Source organism: Oreochromis niloticus, linkage group LG10, assembly GCF_001858045.2.
Source record: "Oreochromis niloticus isolate F11D_XX linkage group LG10, O_niloticus_UMD_NMBU, whole genome shotgun sequence".
NCBI lineage: Eukaryota > Metazoa > Chordata > Actinopteri > Cichliformes > Cichlidae > Oreochromis > Oreochromis niloticus.
This window is the reverse complement of record NC_031975.2, coordinates 32,072,582-32,078,770: the sequence shown is the minus strand read 5'-3', so window position 1 is coordinate 32,078,770 and position 6,189 is coordinate 32,072,582.

Here is a 6,189-nt window from a genome sequence, read left to right as displayed (position 1 = left end):
AACATTAACTCACGTTTATGTGACACACACCATCCCCAACAAATACAGGATGGGCTATTTGCTCCCTTCCCAGCAGCTCTCTCCTCAATCGTTAGCCCAGGAACGAAGGAAGACCATCTAGCTCAGAAGTCCCATGAATTCCCTCACTGCTCAGAGGCTGCTGGTAATGTAGCTCACAATACACAGGTTTTTCTACAAGCACAAATACTATAACATAGCAAAATACTGTGATTTTTGTTGAAATACTATGCTTTAGGACAAATAGTTATGATTTGGCAGAAATACTATGTTTTAGGACATATACTATGATTTGGATCAAATACTATGATATAGCAGCAATACTATGTTTTGGTACAAATGCTGCGTTTAGGCACAAATATTATGATTTGGCAGACACTATGATTTAGCAGAGATAATATGATTTGGCAGAAATACTACACTTTGGCACAAATACTATAATTGAGTGCAAGTACTTTAAGACAAACAGAAATACTATGATTTAGCAGAAATACATGTTTTTGCAGAAACACTGTAATTTCACTCAAACACTATGAAATAGCAGTAAAACTATGATTTGGCAGAAATACTATGTTTCAGTACAATACTATGACAAAGCAGAAATACTATGACTTAGAAGTAATACTATAACAAAAGGATTCCTCAAAATACTATGAAATTGCAGTAATCTCTTGATTTGGCAGAAATACTGTACTTCGTACAAATACAATGCTTTGGTACAAATACTATATTTTGATTCAATACTATGATTTGGCACAAGTAGTATGATTTAGTACGAATACTACGAATTGGCAGAAATACTATGCCTTAGTAGTAATAGTATAACATAGCAGATATAATGTGATTTTGCAGACATAGTATGTTTTTTCACAAATAGTACGATTTCGCTCAAATACTATGGAATTGCAGTAATACTATGATTTGGAATACTATGATTTGGTAGTAATACTATAACATAACAGATATACTATGATTTTGCAGAAATTCTATGTTTTTGCACAAATACTACAACAACTACTACTACAAATACTACAAGAAATACTATGTTTGGGCAATAATACTATTATTTGCTATAAATACTATTTTGGCACATATACCATAATCAGCAGATATACTATAACATAACAGAAATTCTATGACTTAGTAGTAACACTAATATAACAGAAATTTAACTGGCCACAAATAACATGATTTGGCACAATACCATGATTTGGTAAAAAGATACCATGATTTGGCACAAATACGATCATATTGCAGAAATACTATGATTGGGTACAAATACTATGATTTGGCACAAGTACTATGAATAAGTACAAATACTATGATTTGGCAGAAATACTATGATTTAGCAGAAATATATGTTTTAACATAAATAATATCTTTTCACAGAAATTTCTGCTAAAAGGTACTATTTCTGCTTTTGGCAGAATATGTAATTTGCATAATACTATGATTTGGGATAAATACTATGATTTGGCAGATATACTATATTCAGCACATAACTATAACATAACAGACATTCCTGCACTAGTAGTAATCTCATAACATAAAATAAATATTATGGTTCTGCCCCCAAACCATGATTTGGCACAAATACCCATGATTTTCAAAAATACTATGATTAGCAGAAATACTATGATTGAGCAGAAGTACTTTTGATGTAGCACAAATACTATTATGGAGGAGTAATACTTTAACATGGGAGAAATATTGATATACACACACACATACACAGAGAGCAAAGTGTGCAGAGGCTGTTGAGAGTCTGGGTTTGGTATATCTAAGTCAGCTAAATTGGCTGCACCTGCCTGTAATCAGCACTTACACACACAGACACAGAGAGAGGTGTGAGTTTTCTTGCAGTATATTTCTCACATTCAGGATTCCCTCGAACAAATGGCCATAATTTCCTAACCGTAGGGCTAGAATGCTCATTCTGACACCGATTTGTTTCAGAAGAGATGGGGAATCTGCAGGTCTTCATAAATCAGAGATAAAATATAAATTATTAAAGATATATGACTTGTAATACACTGTAACTGAGTAGAGGCAAAGCAAAACTGCCTTGACTTGCCCTCAAACAATGTTTTGTAACTCTAAATCTATATGGAGCATCAAAATCATTCTTTCACCGTAAGAAACAGCAGGCTTTGGTGAACAGTCATGGGAATTTTCAGGTCTCTGTGGAAATCCATCAAAAAGATATGATGAGAGAAAAAAGTGCCTCATTTCCAGAGTTTGAAATCTGAAGAAATCTGAGCGAGGGACAAATTTCCTACCTCAAACAAGTGTAATTCATGGCCAAACGGTAATAGGTGAGGAAAAAATTCTTGAATTGTGAGCATCAGTGACGTCTGAAGATATATTGGCACAAGCGTCATGTCTCAACTTTGTTTCGTTAGGAGATATGACGATTTGAAAATGCCTTCATTAGAGAATTCCAGCGCTGATTTTGAAGAAACTCTCCATTGAGTTTCTATGGAGAGTTTTGAGACTTTATGTTACTCTGAGGGATTGCAAAAAGTCTATAAGTCCACAACAATGATAGTGACATTTTCTGAAAGCCAACAGAAATACCTACGTTTTGATGTATAATTTGTGGGGTTGAGTGGAAATTCAGCGAGTAGCAAGAAGTTGTTCAGACATGAAGAGAAATTCAGAAGACGAGTGCACACTCTGAGTTAATTGCATAGCAACCATAGCAACGCATGTATTTTCTGAAAAATCACAATTTTGCAACTGAAAACTTAAAGAGGTAAAATTAAACGGTAGAAGATCTGAAAAAGCTGAATCAGACAGGATAGCCCAATAATCTGAGAACATTTTAAAGTTGAATGGAGTTTCTAGGTGAAAGTATGACAAAGTAGTTAAGTTTCAAAGACAAGCAAGTTTAGCAGAATTGTGGAAGTTTCCCATTCATTTCAATGGACAAATTAAAGGAAAAAGTGTAATATTTAAAAAGATAACAGTAATAAACACCAAAGTCATTGCCGAAAGAGCAGAAAGAGCAGAACAGTATAGAGTTTGAACTGAGAAATCGGCTGAAAACTGTGGAAGTAGTTAAGTGCCAAAAAGTGTACGGAAGCAATAGAAGAATAATAAAGAATAAGGAACAGGAAAACATAGTGTGGAAGCCCTTTAGGGCATCCACACATAAAGAATAAGAGAAACAGAAAACAATTGTGTGGAAGCCTTTAGGATCCACACAACTAGAAAAATTTGCATTTCCTGCGAAAATGCTGTGTGGATGCCGGAACGCTTAAGCTGTCTGCTGAAATGACTGAAAAAGATGAAAAGCTGCAAAAATTGTATGGCAGTAAAGAAACTGAAAATTATGCTGAAACTAGTGAAAAAAACAGAACTTTTGCTGAAAAGAGGGAAAAGGCAAAATTCTGCTTCAAAGGGTACAGAAGTTCATTTGTACTGAAAAGAGGAGAGGTGAAAGGTTTCCTCTGAAATGAGCAGAAGATACTGAGATTTGTATTGATAAGAGGTGAAAGGCTGAAAATTCTGCTTAAAATAGGTGAATCAGCAGAATTTCTACTGAAAAGAGGTAAGAAGTAGAACGTTGCACTGAAAACAGTGAATCAGCAAATGTCTGCTAAAAGAGATTTCTGTTGAAAACACCTGAAAAAGCTGGAATTTGTGCTGAAAAGGGGTGAAAAAACTCACATTCTGCTGAAACGGGGTGAAGAAGAGGTGTTGGCTGTTGAGAAGAGTTAAATAAGTTGAACTGATATGTTTGGGTACAATACTATGATTTGACAATAATACTGCGTTTTAGCACAACTCCTGAGATTTGATTGAAATACTATGATTAGAGAAATATTATGACTTTGTAGAAATACAATATTTGGCACAAATACTATGATTGGCAGAAATACTATTATTTATTGGAATACTATGATTACCAGAAGTACAATGTTTCTGCAAAAATAGTATAATTTTGAAGACATCACAGATATATGATGATTTTGCAGACATTCTGGTTTACACAAATACTATAAGTGGCAGAAATACTATGATTGCTATAAATACTATGATTTGGCACATATACTGTATTCAGCAGATATACTATAACAAAATAGAGAGTCTACGACTTAGTAAATACTATAACATAATAGATATACTATGATTTTGCAGACAGTCTATGTTTTGCACAACTAGCACAATGTGGCAGAATACTATGATTTGGCACAAGTACTATGATTATTAGAAATACTCTTTTGGCACAAATACTATGTTCAGTACAAATACTATGATTTGGCAATAATACTGCGTTTCAGCACAACTACTGAGATTTGATTGAAATACTATGATTTAGAAGAAATACTATGATTTCGTACAAATACTATGTTTTGGTTCGAATACTATGATTTGCAAAAATAGTATGATTTGCACAAGTACCATGATTAGTACAAATACTACGAATTGGCAGAAATACTGTGACTTAGTAGTAACACTTTAACATAACAGATATACTGTGATTTTGCAGACATAGTATGTTTTTGCACAAATACTACGACTTTGCTCAATACTATGAAATTGCAGTAATACCTATGATTTTGAAGGAATACTATGATGTGGTAGAAATACTATGCCTTAGTAGTAATACTATAACATAACAGGTATACTGATTTGCAGAAACAGTATGTTTTTGCACAAATACTACGATTTTGCTCAAATACTATGAAACTGCAGTAATACTATCATGTGAAGAATACTATGATTTGGTAGAAATACTATGCCTTAGTAGTAATACTATAACATAACAGATATACTGTGATTTTGCAGACATAGTATGTTTTTGCACAAATACTACGATTTTGCTCAAATACTATGGAAATGCAGTAATACTATGATTTTGAAGGAATACTATGATGTGGTAGAATACTATGCTTAGTAGTAATACTATAACATAAAAGATATACTGTGATTTTGCAGACATAGTATGTTTTGGCACAAATACTACGATTTGCTCAAATACTATGAAACTGCAGTAATACTATCATGTTGAAGGAATACTATGATGTGGTAGAAATACTATCTTAGTAGTAATACTATAATATAACAGATATACTGTGATTCTGCAGACATAGTATGTTTTTGCACAAATACTACGACTTTGCTCAAATACTATGAAATTGCAGTAATACTATGATTTTGAAGGAATACTATGATGTGTAGAAATACTATGCCGTAGTAGTAATACTATAACATAACAGTTATACTGATTTTGCAGACACAGTATGTTTTGGCACAAATACTACGATTTTGCTCAAATACTATGAAACTGCAGTAATACTATCATGTTGAAGGAATACTATGATGTGGTAGAAATACTATGCCTTAGTAGTAATACTATAACATAACAGTTATACTGATTTTGCAGACACAGTATGTTTTTGCACAAATACTACGATTTTGCTCAAATACTATGAAACTACAGTAACACTATCATGTTGAAGGAATACTATGATGTGGTAGAAATACTATGCCTTAGTAGTAATACTATAACATAAAAGATATACTGTGATTTTGCAGACATAGTATGTTTTTGCACAAATACTACGACTTTGCTCAAATACTATGAAATTGCAGTAATACTATGAGTTTGAAGGAATACTATGATGTGGTAGAAATACTATGCCTTAGTAGTAATACTATAACATAACAGTTATACTGATTTTGCAGACACAGTATGTTTTTGCACAAATACTACGATTTTGCTCAAATACTATGAAACTACAGTAACACTATCATGTTGAAGGAATACTATGATGTGGTAGAAATACTATGCCTTAGTAGTAATACTATAACATAAAAGATATACTGTGATTTTGCAGACATAGTATGTTTTGGCACAAATACTACGATTTTGCTCAAATACTATGAAACTGCAGTAATACTATCATGTTGAAGGAATACTATGATGTGGTAGAAATACTATGCCTTAGTAGTAATACTATAATATAACGATATACTGTGAGTCTGCAGACATAGTATGTTTTTGCACAAATACTACGACTTTGCTCAAATACTATGAAATTGCAGTAATACTATGATTTTGAAGGAATACTATGATGTGGTAGAAATACTATGCCTTAGTAGTAATACTATAACATAAAAGATATACTGTGATTTTGCAGACATAGTATGTTTTGGCACAAA